Raw genomic sequence first — 15,361 nt, 5'->3', positions numbered from 1 at the left:
CCTGATATAATTAAAATAATTATATTTATTAGTAGATTTGAAAAGAGATTAAGTTTAAAAGTTTTTGAATTATTTTTGGATTTAACATTTTCATATTATTTAACTTGATAAATGGCCAAGACTAGACTATAATAAATGAGAAAACATTTTATTTCTCCAAAAAGTATGCTGTTTAAAAAATGATTTGGCCAATCAGTGATGCACTATCAGGTTTTAAGTATGTAAGAGAGTTTGTATATTGCAGATATGTGCACAAAGATAGATAGATAAGACCTTAGATAGATAGATCATTCCTATGTATACCAAAAGTCCATCTCTACTTTTATCAAGTGAGAGATATGAGGTGTAGGTTTTCAGCATAAAATGCAGTCTAGCTGACCCATGTTTAGACCAGACATCACCATGATATGAACATCTGGATTAAGTTATCCAGATGGGGCCCTGGAGTTAGGTGAATGAATAAATTCAAAGAAACCAATCTTATTTCTCATACTATATGGAAAACCGAAAGTGAAGTTGCTAAGTTGTGTCCGACTCTTTGTGACCCCATGGACTGTAGCCTACCATGCTCCTCCGTCCATGAGATTTTCCAGGCAAGAGTACTGGAGTGGTTTGCCATTTCCTTCTCCAGAGGATCTTCCCGACCCAGGGATTGAACCCGTGTCTCCTGCATTGTAGGCAGACGCTTTACCATCTGAGCCACCATAATAGGTAAGATCAAGAAGGGCCAAGTAGTATATAAAGAATCAAATGTTTTGGTTCCATGTTTTCCTGTGGACAGGCCAGAGAGCAGGGTGTGGTATTTTGGCTCAGGCTAGAAGCCAGAGGTAGCACTTAAAAAAAAAAAAAAAAAAGACTGATTCATAGTGTAAATGGTAAAAAAGCAATCAGAAGTTCTATATGGAGCAGTATTAAAATGAGAGTTAGTTAAATTTATTAGTTCATTGTTTGCATAAAAAGTGAGTAAAATGCCATCAACAGGGTTGGTACTTGTCTTGTAGGTCTCTTTTCTGTTCAGGGCCTGTATGGTATTTCAATAGCCAAATCTCTTTAATAGTGTTGATCTCATGCCAGATTTATTTTTTTATTTATTTATTTATTTTAATTGGAGGCTAATTACTTTACAATATTGTATTAGTTTTGCCATACATCAACATGAATCTGCCATGGGTGCACATGTGTTCCCCATCCTGAACCCCCCTCCCACCTCCCTCCCCATACCATCCCTCTGGGTCATCCCAGTACACCAGCCCCAAGCATCCTGTATCATGCATTGAACCTGGACTTCTCATGCCAGATTTCTTATGGTAATTGCTTCAGTGTAATTATGTTTAATAAAGAGAAGATTTTTTTTTTTGGTCCAAAGGATAATCTTTTCAGTTTTATATTAGCACCACATTTGATGAATTGGGGCTCCATCTAGACTCATGCGCTCTGAATTTTCCTACTTATATCACTAATTTCTTTTTTTTTTTTTTTCACTTTTCACTTTTATTTTTTTTTAATTTTATTTTATTTAACTTTACAATACTGTATTGGTTTTAATGGCAAGTGCTCTTTGCAAGCAATAAGGTGAGCACTACAATAGCACTGTGGGATGAATCAGTATGGAAGAAGCCTTTTAGCAGTACTTCTAAGCTCTGAGAAACCAGGAGGGCTTCATGGAAGTGCTGAGGTTACCAGTTAAATTGAGTTTTACAGAAACAAGAGAACTTTTATTTTCAATGGCTGAAGAATTCAGAGCATTACTATAGAGAAAAAGCAAATGCAAAGAAACAGGCTTAAGAGAAGTCCCTGTGTGTTGGTGGAACTGCCCACAATTTGGAAAGCCTCGTAGATTTTAGGTGAGAGAGATTTTGTGTTTGAATGTGGCAGTAAAGAGCAGCTAGCCTGCTCAATTGAGACCTGGTGGTGCCAGAGCTGTGAGAGAGGGACCTCCTGACCCTAGAGTTCTGTCTGGGGAGCAGCCCCTGAGGGCACAGCACAGGTATAACACAGCCCAGTGGAGCTTGTCTTTGCAGGCATCACCATCATCTGTGATGCAGGAGGAGTTCAACCTACTGAGGCCTGGGCCCCATCCTCAGAACCTATGGTGTAGAGTGAGGCCTGAGCACTGGGAGTTTATAGAAGTTCCCCAGGTGATTCTGAAAGTGCAGTCAGGATTGAGAAGCACTGAACTAAGGTGAGAGGAAGGAATGTTCAAAGAAGAAGTTGAGAATATAGGGGATTTGTCAATGATCTGCCCTGACTTCTTAAAGGGTATGGTGGGAGGCTTTCTCAAGTTGCGGGGATTGGAGGCGTGAAGTCCAGCTAGGATACATCCAGACCCTGTGGGGACAGGAATCCCAATTGCAGTGAATGGCCTAGGGGTCTCAGGCTTCTACTGATGATTGATTTTAGCAGGGTCAGAGGGTGTGATGGAAGGTCTTGCTGGAAGAACTAGTTGCTGTGTGCCTCTGGTCATGTGTGTACTGTTGTGAAGAAGTAGCGTTGAACACAGATGGCCTTGAAAAGAAATCATAGTCCATTCAGCTAATTTGTCATCTAACTTTGTCATCTGGCTAGGATCAGGTCTCTAAGGCAATAGTGAACCCACTGGGAATATGCTGGGCATGATACTTTACTTCAAAGCCAAATTTCTGAGATACAACTTGATATAAAATACTCTCTTCATTTCATTTGGAAGGAAAGACTGAAGTTCACTTAAACTCAAATGACAGTTTGTAGGCCCTGAAGTTCTGAAATATTTGATACTCCATGCTTTTTTAAAAAATAAATACATTGTTTTTATAAATTAATATATTATCATTTCAAGTATGCTTTTCACAAATTAATATATAGCTGATAATACAAAATAGTAAGTTCTCCTGGGAGAAATTAAGAGTTTTAGATCTCTCTCTCTTTTTTGACATTACTACTGATTATGTAAGTGTCTTAAAGTGTTATGTAGTACGTTTTTAGAATGTAAATTTGATTAAAGTATAGCATACATACTGAATCTGTTTAAAATGCACGTTAAATACATTTTTAGGAGAGTAAAATGAAGTATCTCATTGGTAGCTTTCAAATATCTATAGGAAAACAGCAAGAAACATTGTGTGTAAACAATATAGAAATGTCACAGCTTCTAAAATTTTGTGCCTTTATTCTTTATCAGATTAAAACTCAGAAGGCATATATCACGTATCATGAGATCTTTTACAATATATTCAGATGATCTCATGTAATGTACATTAGTTACCACATCACCTCAATATATTGGTTATGTAGACGAATCATGTTTGTAAGCTTTCCAAGGTATATACAACATCCCGATTTTTACTCATCAAAATATAAATTTAGTATATGCCAAGAGGTAGTCTTCTATGTATTTATGTACTGGAAACTCAGTAATTATTTGAAGAGAATTTTCAGGCATTTTTCTTCCAAATTATTACTCTCTTCTGTCCTACAGTGCATGCTGAAGATTAGCTGAAAATCACAATATGTTAGTGAGTGTTTTAGTGATTACAGAAAGAAGATCTAGGCCCAGGATTTATCTTTATTTGCAATGATGAAAGAACTTAATGAAAGCTATACAACATTATACAAATGTGTCTGTCTGTGGTCTTATCCTTAGCCCTGCTATTGTGTAGCTCTATGGCTTTGTGGGAAGTAAGCAAATTCGACTGACAGACCTACTATCTCTTCTAGGAAATGAGAAGATTAGTCTAGATAGATCCTCTTAGTTCTTAAGGTGTCAGATTATATGTTGTATTCCTCTGTCCAAAGAAAATTTTGTTGAAAATATAGATGAAACATCAGAAAACATAACTGAGTACAAGATGGCTTGGATTAATCTTTCCCTGCTTCCCTCCCACTTCCCTCCAAGTACAACTAAAAACTGTAGGCATAATATGGCAGAAAGAGGATTTTAAAAGATGTGAAGAGGAAAGCAAGCCAGCTAGGGCCTCAGGACTTGAGGAACAGCATAGTAATGAGTTCCTTGGGTTTTAAAAAAATCTTTCACATATCCTGGACTGGGCACAAGAAAAGCCTGCGACCCAGAACCACTGACAGATGCAAACAGAAAGAAAATGTACTATCTAGCCGGAGGACTGGGAAAGAGGTAGCTAAGCTGGTTATAAACTTTTTTTGACATAAGGCAATGGCACCCCACTCCAGTACTTTTGCCTGGAAAATCCCATGGACAGAGGAGCCTGGTAGGCTGCAGTCCATGGGGTCGCTAGAGTCGGACACGACTGAGTGACTTCCCTTTCACTTTTCACTTTCATGCATTGGAGAAGGAAATGGCAACCCACTCCAGTGTTCTTGCCTGGAGAATTCCAGGGACGGGAACCCTAGTGGGCTGCCGTCTATGGGGTCGCACAGAGTCGGACACGACTGAAGCGACTTAGCAGCAGCAGCAACTCTACCCCAGTCAAACACCGTGGTTGCTTCTCCCTCCAGTGTCAGCAGAGACCTACTGGGGAGGTCTTGCCCCTTATGTGGTAGCAGTAGACATCCCAGAGTGGTGCTTTCTTAGCCAGCAGAGATGGCTTCAGCAGAGACTAAAGGGGGAATCTAGTCTCTTAACTGTGACTGATGGCAGCAGATAGCCTGGGTAGGCATGTTACACCCTCCCAGATGGTGTCACTGGAGACTGAAACATTCTCAGGTAAGAAAATCCAAAGAGTTTGTCACTAGTAGACTTGCCCTATAAAAAATGCTAAACAATGTTCTCCAGGCTGCAATGAAAGGATATTAAACAGTACCTTGAGGCTATAAAAAGAAATTAAGAAAGGTACAGGTAGTTACATAGGTAAATACAAAAGCCAGTAAATAATTTAAAATCTGTGTTAATGGGCACACATGTATAAAAATGTTGGTTGCGAGAATAGTAATATAGGGTGGCAGCAGAGCTATACGGGACCAGAGGTATGTGTACTATTGATACTAAGTTGGTATTAATTCAAACTTGTTATAAAGTTAATATGTTAACTGTAATTCCGAGGGTAACTACTAAGGAAAAACCTAAAAAATGGTATACTACCAAAAATCAGTTAATCACAAAAGAAGACAGTAATGGAGGGTTGAGAACAAAACAGGTATAAGACATAGAAAACAAACAGCAAATGGAAGAAGTAAATATTTCCTTTTAGTAATTGCTTTAAATTATATAGATTAAAATCTCCAATTAAAAGGCATAGACAGAACTGATTAAAAAATTATTCAAATATGTGCTGTCTACAGTAGACTTCACTTTAGATCCAGTGATACAAACAGATTGAAAGTGAAAGGATGGAAAAATATATAACATACAAATAGTAACCAAAAGAGAGCTGGCATATATATGCTAATACCAGACCAAAATAAACTTCAAGACAAAAATTGTTACAGGAGGCATAGAATGACATTATGTATTGATAAAAGAGTCAATGCATTAATATGTTAAAAATTATAAACCTATACACACCTAACAACAGAGCCTCAAAATATATGAAGCATAACCAACAGAATTGAAGGGAATAATAACCAATTCTACAGTAATAGAGACTTTAATACATCATTTTCATCAATGGATTGACAACTAGGCAGAAGACAAATGAGGAAATAGAGGCCCAATAGACATCTATAGAACCCTCTACTCAATGATAGCCTATACATTTTCCCTCAAGTGCACATGTGACATTCTCTAGGATAGACAGTATGTTAGGCCACAAAACAAGTCTCAACACATTAAAAAAAACTGAAATCATATAGAGTATCTTCTCTGACCACAGTGGAATGAAACTAGAATTCAATAAAAAGTAAAACTGGAAGATTCCATAATGTGGAAATTAGATGACATATCCTTACAGAAAACAATGGATCTTAAGAGATACACAAAACAACTAGATGTAAATTAAGATATCAAAAAACATTAATCATGAGGGGAGGACAGTACAAATACAGGGTTGTTAAATAAAGAGATCAGCAATTTAAAACAATCATGTATATATTATTTGTATGATATTTATAGCATATTTTATATATTGCTATATAAAAACTTCATGGTAACCACAAACCAAAAATCAATATTAGATGTACACACAAAAAAGAAAAAGGAATCCAAACATAATGCTGAAGATAGTCATCAAATCACAAGAGAACAAAAGAAGAAAGAACTAAAAAGTCTAAAAAAAAACACCCCAAATAGTTAACAAAATATACTTTCTACAGGACACTCACTGTAGAGCTAAACACACACACACACACTGAAAGTGAGAGGATGGAACAAGATATTTCATGTAAATGAAAATGACAAGAAAGCAGGAGCATTTACACTCATATCAGACAAAATAGACTTTAAAACAAAGGCTATAACAGAAACCAAAGAAGGGCATTATATGACAAAGGAATCAGTACAAGAAAGGATATTACAGTTGTTAATATATATGTACACAATACAGGAGCACCTAAATATATAAAGGAAATATTACCAGATATACACAGAGAAATTGCCAATAATACAATAATAGTATGAGACCTTACACCCCCACATACATCAATGGATAGATCATGCAAAAAATTAGTAAGGTAACAGTGGTCTTAAATGACACAGTAGACCAAAGGACTTGTAAATATTAAGGACATTTCATCTAAAAAGAGCAGAATATACATTCTTTTCAAGTGCACTTGGAACATTCTCCAGGATAGACCACAAGCTAGGCCACAAAGGAAGTCCCAACAATTTTAAGAGGATAGAAATTATGTGAAGCATTTTTTCCAACCACAATGGTATGAAAGGGAAATCAATTACAGAAAAAAAACAGGACAAGCAAAAACACATGGAGAGTAAATAACATGCTAGTAAAAAACCAATAGGTCAATGACGAGATCAAAGAGTAAAAGAGAAAATACCTCAAGACAAGTAAAAATAGAAACACAACTTCTAAAATCTGTGGGATGCAGCAAAAGCAGTTCCATAAGGAAAGTTATAGGGATACATGCCTTCCTTAAGACCTAAACAATCTAAAGGAGTTAGAAAAAGACCAAACATATTCCAAAGTCAGCAGAAGGAAGTCATAAAGATCATACAGGAAATAAATAGACCAAAAAAATAACATACCCCACATTAGAAAATAGGAAACCAAGAGTTGTTCTTTGAAAAGATAAACAAAATTATAAGCCTTTAGCCAGGCTTATCAAGAAGAAAAGAGAGAGAACCCAAATGAACAACATAAGATATGAAAGAGGAGAAATAACAACCAGTTTCACAGAGATTCAAAAAATAGTAAGAGAATTCTACAGATAGTTATATGCCAACAAATTGGGCATCCTAGAAGAAATGGACAAGTTTCTAGAAACATAAAACTTGCCAAAACTGAATCAGGAAGAAACAGACAATTTGAACAAGCCTATCACTAATAGTGAAATTGAGTTTGTAATTAAAAAACAAAAGCTCCCAGCAAACAAAAATCCTGGATCAGCAGCTTCAAAGGGAAATTCTTCCAAATGTAAGAGGAGCTACTAGTTATCTTCAAACTATTCCAAAAATTTTAAGAGAACAGAACACTCCTAAATTCATTCTACGAGGCCACCATTACCCTGTTACCAAAACCAGAGAAAGACATTGCCAAAAAAAGCCACAAAGCAACATCTTTGATGAATGTAGATGCAAAAATCTCAATAAAGTATTACTAAACTCAATCCAGCAATATATAAAAAGAATCATACACCATGATCAACTGGGGTGTATTCTAGGATGCAAAGATGTTTTAGTATTTACAAATCAATGTAATATATACCATTTTAACAAAAGGAAGGATCATGATCACATAATCATCTCAATAGATGCACAAAAAGCCTTTGACAAAATTCAGTATCAATTCATGATTGAAAAAACTGTCATCAAAGTTGGTGTAGAAGGACTATATCTCAATATAATGAAGGCTGTTTATGACAAACCCACAGCTAGCATCATCCTTAGCTTAGAAAGCTAAAAGGAACAAGACAAGGAAACCCACTCTTGTCACTTCTGTTTAACATAGTATTGGAAGTCCTGACAACAGCAATCAGAGAAGAAAAAGAAATAAAAAGCACCCAAATTGGAAGGGAAGAAGTAAAACTATTTGCAGATGACCTGACAGTATACATAGAAAACCCTAAAGTCTCCACCTCAAAACTATTAGAACTAATTAATGAATTCAGTAAACTTGCAGGATACAAGATTAATATACAGAAATCTATTTGTTTTTTATACACTAATAATGAACTATTGGAAAGTGAAAGCAGTAAAAAAAAATTGCATCAAAAAGAACAAAATACCTAGGAATAAACTTCAGGTGAAAGACTTACACTCTGAAAACTAAAACATTGATGAAAGAAATTGAAGATGATACAATGAATTGGAAAGATATCCCATATTCATATATTGTTAGAATTAATATTGTTAAAATATCTATACTACCCAAAGCAATCTACAGATTTAATGTAATTCCTATCAGAATTCCCATGATATTTTTCATAGAACTATAATAAATAATCCAGAAATTCAAATGGAACCACAGAAGACCTCGAATTGTTAAAGCAATCTTGAGGGAAAAAAGAATAAAAAAAGAATAAAGTTGGAGGTTTTGCTCATAGAAACTCATGCACCCTGAGTGCAAAGCCACAGTAATCAGAATAGCATGGTACTGGCACAGAAACGGACACATAGATCAATAGAACAGAGAGCCCAGAACCTATGCCTGTATGGGTCAGTTAATCTATGACAAAGGAAGCAAGAATATACAATGGAGAAAAGATAATCTCTTCAGTAAATAATGTTGTAAAAACTGGATAGCTACATGTAAAAGAATGAAATTAGAACATTTTCTCATACCATATACAAAAATAAACTTAAAATGGTTTAGTGATGTACCTATAAGAACTGAAACCATAAAACTAGAATAGTCCTTGACATAAGAGCAATATATTTTTTAATCTGTTTCCTAAGACAAAAGAAATAAAAGCAAAAATATACAAAAGGGACCAAGTTAAAGTTAAAAGCTTTTGCACAGCAAAGAAAATAATCAGCAAAACAAAAAGACAACCTAGTTAATGGGAAAAAATAATTTGCAAATTGTATGACCAACAAGGGACTGATATCCAGGATAAATAAATACCTGTACAACTTGATATTTTAATAAAAGCAACCTTATTAGAAGATGGGTAGAAAACTTGAATAGACATTTTTCCAAAGAAGATATCAGATGGTCAACAGGCACATGAAGAGATGGTCAGTGTTGCTAATTATTGGAGAAATACAATCAAAACCATGATGAAACATCACCTCACACCTGTCAGAATGGCTGTCATCAAAATGACCACAAATAGCAAATGTTGACAAGGATGTGGAGGAAAGGCAACTCTTGTACATTGTCAATAGAAGTGTAAATTGGTGCAGTTACTTTGAAAAATAGTATGGAGGTTTTTTCTCAAAAAAGAAAAAATAGAACTACTCTATGATCCAACAATTCCACTTTTGAGTATACATCTAAAAAAAAATGAAAAAACTAATTCAAAAAGATACATTCACTCCAGTATTCACGGCGGCATTATTTATAAGATATGAAAGCAACCTAAGGATCCATCAATAGAGTAATGGTTAAAGAAGTGGTGTGAGTGTATATACATACACATATATGTACATACGTACATACATACATACACACACACACATAGGAATATTACTCAGCCATAAAAAAGAATGAAATTCTACCATTTATAGCAATGTGAGTGGACTTACAAGAATATTATGCTTAGTGAAGTAAGTCAGACAAATACTGTGTTATCACTTATGTGTGGGATCTACAAAGCAAACGAATGTATATAGTAAAACAGAAATAGACTCACAGTTAAAGAAAACTAGTGGATACCACAGGGAGAGGGAAGTAAAGAGGTACAAGATAGGCATATCGGATTAATAGGTATAAACTACTATGTATAAAATAGATTAGCAGCAAGGGTTAGGATTAAATACAGCACAGGAAATTATAGCCTTTATTATAAGGTAATAACCTTAAATGGAGTATAGTTTATAAAAATGCTGAATCACTATGCTGTACACCTTAAACTAATATAATATTGTAAATCAACTACACTTCAATTAAAAAAAAGAAGAGAAACTAGCTGAACCCAACACTAGCAGAAGGAAAGACATAATAATAAGTGGAGATAAATAGAGAATAGGAAAACAAGCGAGAAATCATTGAAATCATAAGTTGGGTTTCTGAGACGATCAGCAAAATGGATAAACCTTTAGCTTTACTGACCAAGAATGTAATTAATCTTGTGTTGTCCTCTAGTTAAAATAAAAGGCTGTATTTTAAATTAAAATAGGTTATGATAAATGTATCTTTCATTATAGATCACACTGTTTTGAATTTATCAAGGCTGAAGATTCAAGTAGATTATTCTGCTTTGTGTAAGACCTTTTTTCTTATATTGACTTTGCCAGTACATTTTACTCTATGATACCTAGTTGTAGAATTGTTTCATAGTTTACTCAGAAAGTTAATTGTAATCCTAGGTTGGTATACCATGAAGAAGCAGTTGTTGTTTAGATAGAATTTTGAGAGTTCTAAAAGTCCTCTTATAAGGGTTTATTAAAGAAATTTGAAAAGCAGTATTTTCAAACAGTTGACTCTGCATGAGAAACTCAAAAAGCAAAGGAAATGGCTATAGTGAGAAGTTCAAGGAGAAGAGGGAGTGACAAAATATTGAGATTGGAATAGAGGATGAAAGGTTAATTATAATTCCCTCCTTTTAAAAGGACCACTCAAAGTGTGCCATCTTTCAACAAATGCCATTAGAATTTTCCCCAAGAACTAGTTCAAAAGAAAGTAAAAATTCTATATGACATTTATTTTAGTATTAAATAAAAATTAAAACAGTACAGACAACACAGATGTTCGAGAAGGAGGGTCTGGTTAAGAGTATTGTATGTATATCTACCTAATAGAATATTAGACAGCCATTAGAATGACTACATGGAGAATAGTAGAAAATACCTGAATATAGAAAATTGATTGTACCACATAAAAGTATTTAGTAGACTTCTGATAATAAGATGTTCTCTCTGAAGGTGATCCTGAAGGTGTCGGCCGTTATGCTGTGGTCAGAGTTTGAATTCCTTTCCCATTGTTGCTGGCCAATGTTGTCTTCTCATTGGGCCACTGAAGTTAATTCCTCAGTGAATTCCCACTAACTCTTTTTATTAGTCTAAAAGGGTCACTTAAGTAATTAATTTATAATTTAGCTATCTCATCTTAGTAAAGTAATGCTCAAAATTCTCCAAGCCAGGCTTCAGCAATACGTAAACCGTGAACTTCCAGATGTTCAAGCTGGTTTTAGAAAAGGCAGAGGAGCCAGAGATCAAATTGCCAACATCCCCTGGATCATTGAAAAAGCAAGAGAGTTACAGAAAAACATCTATTTCTGCTTTATTGACTATGCCAAAGCCTTTGACTGTGTGGATCACAAGAAACTGTGGAAAAATCTGAAAGAGATGGGCATACCAGACCACCTGACCTGCCTCTTGAGAAATGTATATGCAGGTCAGGAAGCAACAGTTAGAACTGGACATGGAACAACAGACTGGTTCCAAATAGGAAAAGGAGTACATCAAGGCTGTATATTGTCACCCTGCTTATTTAACTTCTATGCAGAGTACATCATGAGAAATGCTGGGCTGGAAGGAGCACAAGCTGGAATCAAGATGGCTGGGAGAAATATCAATAACCTCAGATATGCAGATGACACCACCCTTATGGCAGAAAGTGAAGAGGAACTAAAAAGCCTCTTGATGAAAGTGAAAGAGGAGAGTGAAAAAGTTGGCTTAAAGCTCAACATTCAGAAAACGAAGATCATGGCATCTGGTCCCATCACTTCATGGCAAATAGATGGGGAAACGGTGGCTGACTTTATTTTGGGGGGCTCCAAAATCACTGCAGATGGTGATTGCAGCCATGAAATTAAAAGATGCTTATTCATTGGAAGGAAAGTTATGACCAACCTAGATAGCATATTCAAAAGCAGAGACATTACTTTGCCAACAAAGGTCCGGCTAGTGAAGGCTATGGTTTTTCCTGTGGTCATGTATGGATGTGAGAGTTGGACTGTGAAGAAGGCTGAGCGCCGAAGAATTGATGCTTTTGAAGTGTGGTGTTGGGGAAGACTCTTGAGAGTCCCTTGGACTTCAAGGAGATCCAACCAGTCCATTCTAAAGGAGATCAGTCCTGGGTGTTCATTGGAAGGACTGATGCTAAAGCTGAAACTCCAGTACTTTGGCCACCTCATGCAAAGAGTTGACTCATTGGAAAAGACTCTGATGCTGGGAGGGATTGGGAGCAGGAGGAAAAGGGGACATCAGAGGATGAGATGGCTGGATGGCATCACCGACTTGATGGACATGAGTTTGAGTGAACTCCAGGAGTTGGTGATGGACAGGGAGGCCTGGCATGCTGCAACTCATGGGGTCGCAAAGAGTCAGACACGACTGAGGGACTGAACTGAACTGATCTCATCTTATGATAACTTGTTTATATAAGTACATTCTCTGTTTTGAGGAGACTCTGTGTGAGTAGTAGGTATATGAATTTGAATATCCTTGAATGTCTCTATATGTTTCAATCATAAATGTCACGTGTTTACTGTTTACCATTTGGAAGTAGACTCCTAAGTAATTGGTAGGAGTTTAAACAGCTGTTTTGGTGGGGAAATTAGGCAGTTTTTCTTACAAAGGTTTGCTCTTTAAAGATTGATCGAGAGAAAGGAAAAAAGTATTATGAGAAGCAAAATAAAGTCAAAGCTCTATCAGAATAAAATGGCCTTTGGAAGCTACTTTTAAGAGACCATGCTCTCAGAACTTGTGATGAAGCATATAATATTGCATAATCATAGAGTTATGATAACTCTAGCAATTTTGAGGCTCAAAGAAACCCTTTAGTGAAATACATTATCTAATAGTTTTTTAAATACATCTATGTTCTCTGAATAGTAGACTCTTATTGCCCTTTCCCTTAAGTGGTTATTTTGCTGCATGTAGAATCCTAGGTTGAAGGTTATTTTCCTTCAGCATTTTGAATTATTACCTTCTTCTTGTCTGGCATTTACTTTTGTTGCTGCTGAGTATTCTGTGAATCTATGTTGCATTCCTTTGGAGTGACTATCTTTTCTCTTTGGTGGCTTTTAAAATTTTATTTTCAGTGTTCTGTTGCAACTTCACTGTGATGGGTCTAGGTATAGATTTAAATTTATTTATTCTAGATGATGATTGGTGTGCACTTTCCATCTGGAAAATCATGTCTTTAATTTTAGAGCACTCTCAGTCATGTCTCTGCAGGTTCTTATTCCTTACCTATTTCTTCTATTTTCTTCTGAAATTCATTAGGTATGTTTCTGTCTGTCAACACATCTTTTATTTCTAGTCATGGCTTTTCATCTTTTTATATCATGATCTCTCTGTGTTGGCTGTGGATGAAATCTTTGACTTCCAAACTTATAACTCTTTTTTGAGTAACTGTATCTGATTCCAGATTTTATAGTCCATTCTTTTTTATGTCAGTCTGTTCTTGTTTTGCTTTTCCCAATTTGTTTCATAGTTCTCAGTTCCTTTTTGAGATGTATTCCCTACTGTTAACTTTGTGGGTTCTAAATGAAATTATTTTAAAGTTACTTATTTTCAACTTGTTCTGTCTTCATTTTTGTCAGAAGTAAATTCTTAGAGCTGTGTTTTTTCCTTTCATTTTTTTTTTTTTGAAATTTGCTTAACAGTTTTATTTGAAATTGGAGTTTAAATTTCATTCTCATTTCTCCAAGCTCCTCCATTTCTAGCAGTTCAGTGGTGTCTCTGCCAACCATACCCCACAGCCCTGCACCCATGGGCCTCTAGTCTAGGGCTGGTTCTTCTTCTTGAGGTTCAGCACTTCCTTCCAGTACAGATGTCAGGGATCATGCAGATGATACCAGATGGTGGCTGATCTCAAGACTGGGCTACGATGTTGTATCTGCTTCTGCTTCCTTTCCTAAGTAGGCAGCCCTGAACACCTTCACAGACTTCTTCCTGGCTTTGTAGGTTTACAGGTAGTGAAGTGTCACCTTAGTCTCTGGCTTCAGGGAATGATCTTATTATGGGCCCACTGCCTCATGTGGGGCATTTAAATCCCTTACTTTGCTGTATTTGAGCACTCAGCTCCCTCCACCTACTTCTGAACCCTTAGCCTTGCCTACCAATTTGTGATTTGGCCCCACAAGGATCTTTATCTTGCTGCTGAGTGGGTCTCAGTCTTTAACACTTTTTTGCTTGTGCTGTCATCTATCGTTGCATAGCATTTTACGGAACAGAAAGTTGAAGTTCAGAAAGTAGAAGTGAGGTACTTAGAGCCTCATAGCTAGTAAGTAACAGTGCTAGCTTTTGTAGAAGAGGAAAACTGGGAAAGGTTTCTGGGGAGGTGCTTGAAATTTAATGATAAACCTTTAGAGAAAGAGAAAGAAAAAATTATTCATTGCACATCATAAAAAGTAACTATAGATCTGCTAAGCACAAGTTAATATGGATTTTCAGTCTCTGTGCCCATTTTATAAATATGAAGTATTTCCTAACATTAAGCTAAAATGTTTATTTTTAAAGTGCCTTCCCCAGTGCAGACTTATGTTCATCTTTGCCAAAAGAGCTTTCACATTTTGGTCACTGGACCATATTTGGTATAGCAGAAAGCCAAGTGTATTTCATATCCTGCTTTTAAAGAGGGGAAAAAAAGAGGCAGAAGTTTTACATCATAAATAATTATTGTTTATGCATTTCAAAATTGATTTTAAATGTATACAAACCATTGAGGCTTTGTGATTATTTACTTTGTTAATTTATCAAGTACTTATGTATAGTGCTTATGTGCCAGATGCTCTTCTAAGTGCTTTATAAATACTAACTCATTTAATCCTAGCAACCATGTATAGTAGGTTCTGTTGCTGTCCTCAGTTTGCAGATAAGCAAACTAAGGCACAAAGAACTTCAGAAATTTGCCCAGAGCAAGTAAGGCCTGAAGCTGCTATTCTGCCCCAGACTATCAAGACTCTGAGTGCCACCTCCTCCTACTGTGCTCTACTATGCAACCGTGTCTCAGAGTTATTTTCTTAACCTCTCTCTTCTTAACAACAGAGTCGACACATTATCACTGATACATTTTATATTCTGAAACCTCTTAATAAATTAGCTTCATCCCACCACTAGCAGCTTGTTTTCCTTCTCCTTATTATATTTTGCTTGTGATGTTACTGTGAAAGCTTACTATGCTAGCATCACTCCTCTGAAAGAGTCCTTAAGTTCATCTACTGAGTTCATCAGGTGTTAATGACA

The 15,361-nt window shown here is 35.9% G+C and overlaps 1 protein-coding gene across 3 annotated transcripts in view; it reads left to right on the top strand.

The window, feature by feature from the left end:
• The window catches only part of REPS2 (RALBP1 associated Eps domain containing 2), a 245,457-nt gene that overhangs the window by 181,949 nt on the left and 48,147 nt on the right, over positions 1-15,361 (top strand). The window lies entirely within an intron of this gene.

The sequence above is a fragment of the Bos indicus genome, chromosome X, assembly GCF_029378745.1.
Source record: "Bos indicus isolate NIAB-ARS_2022 breed Sahiwal x Tharparkar chromosome X, NIAB-ARS_B.indTharparkar_mat_pri_1.0, whole genome shotgun sequence".
NCBI classification, from domain to species: domain Eukaryota; kingdom Metazoa; phylum Chordata; class Mammalia; order Artiodactyla; family Bovidae; genus Bos; species Bos indicus.
The sequence above is the reverse complement of the archived record's forward strand: the minus strand, read 5'-3'. Positions and strand labels throughout refer to the sequence as shown.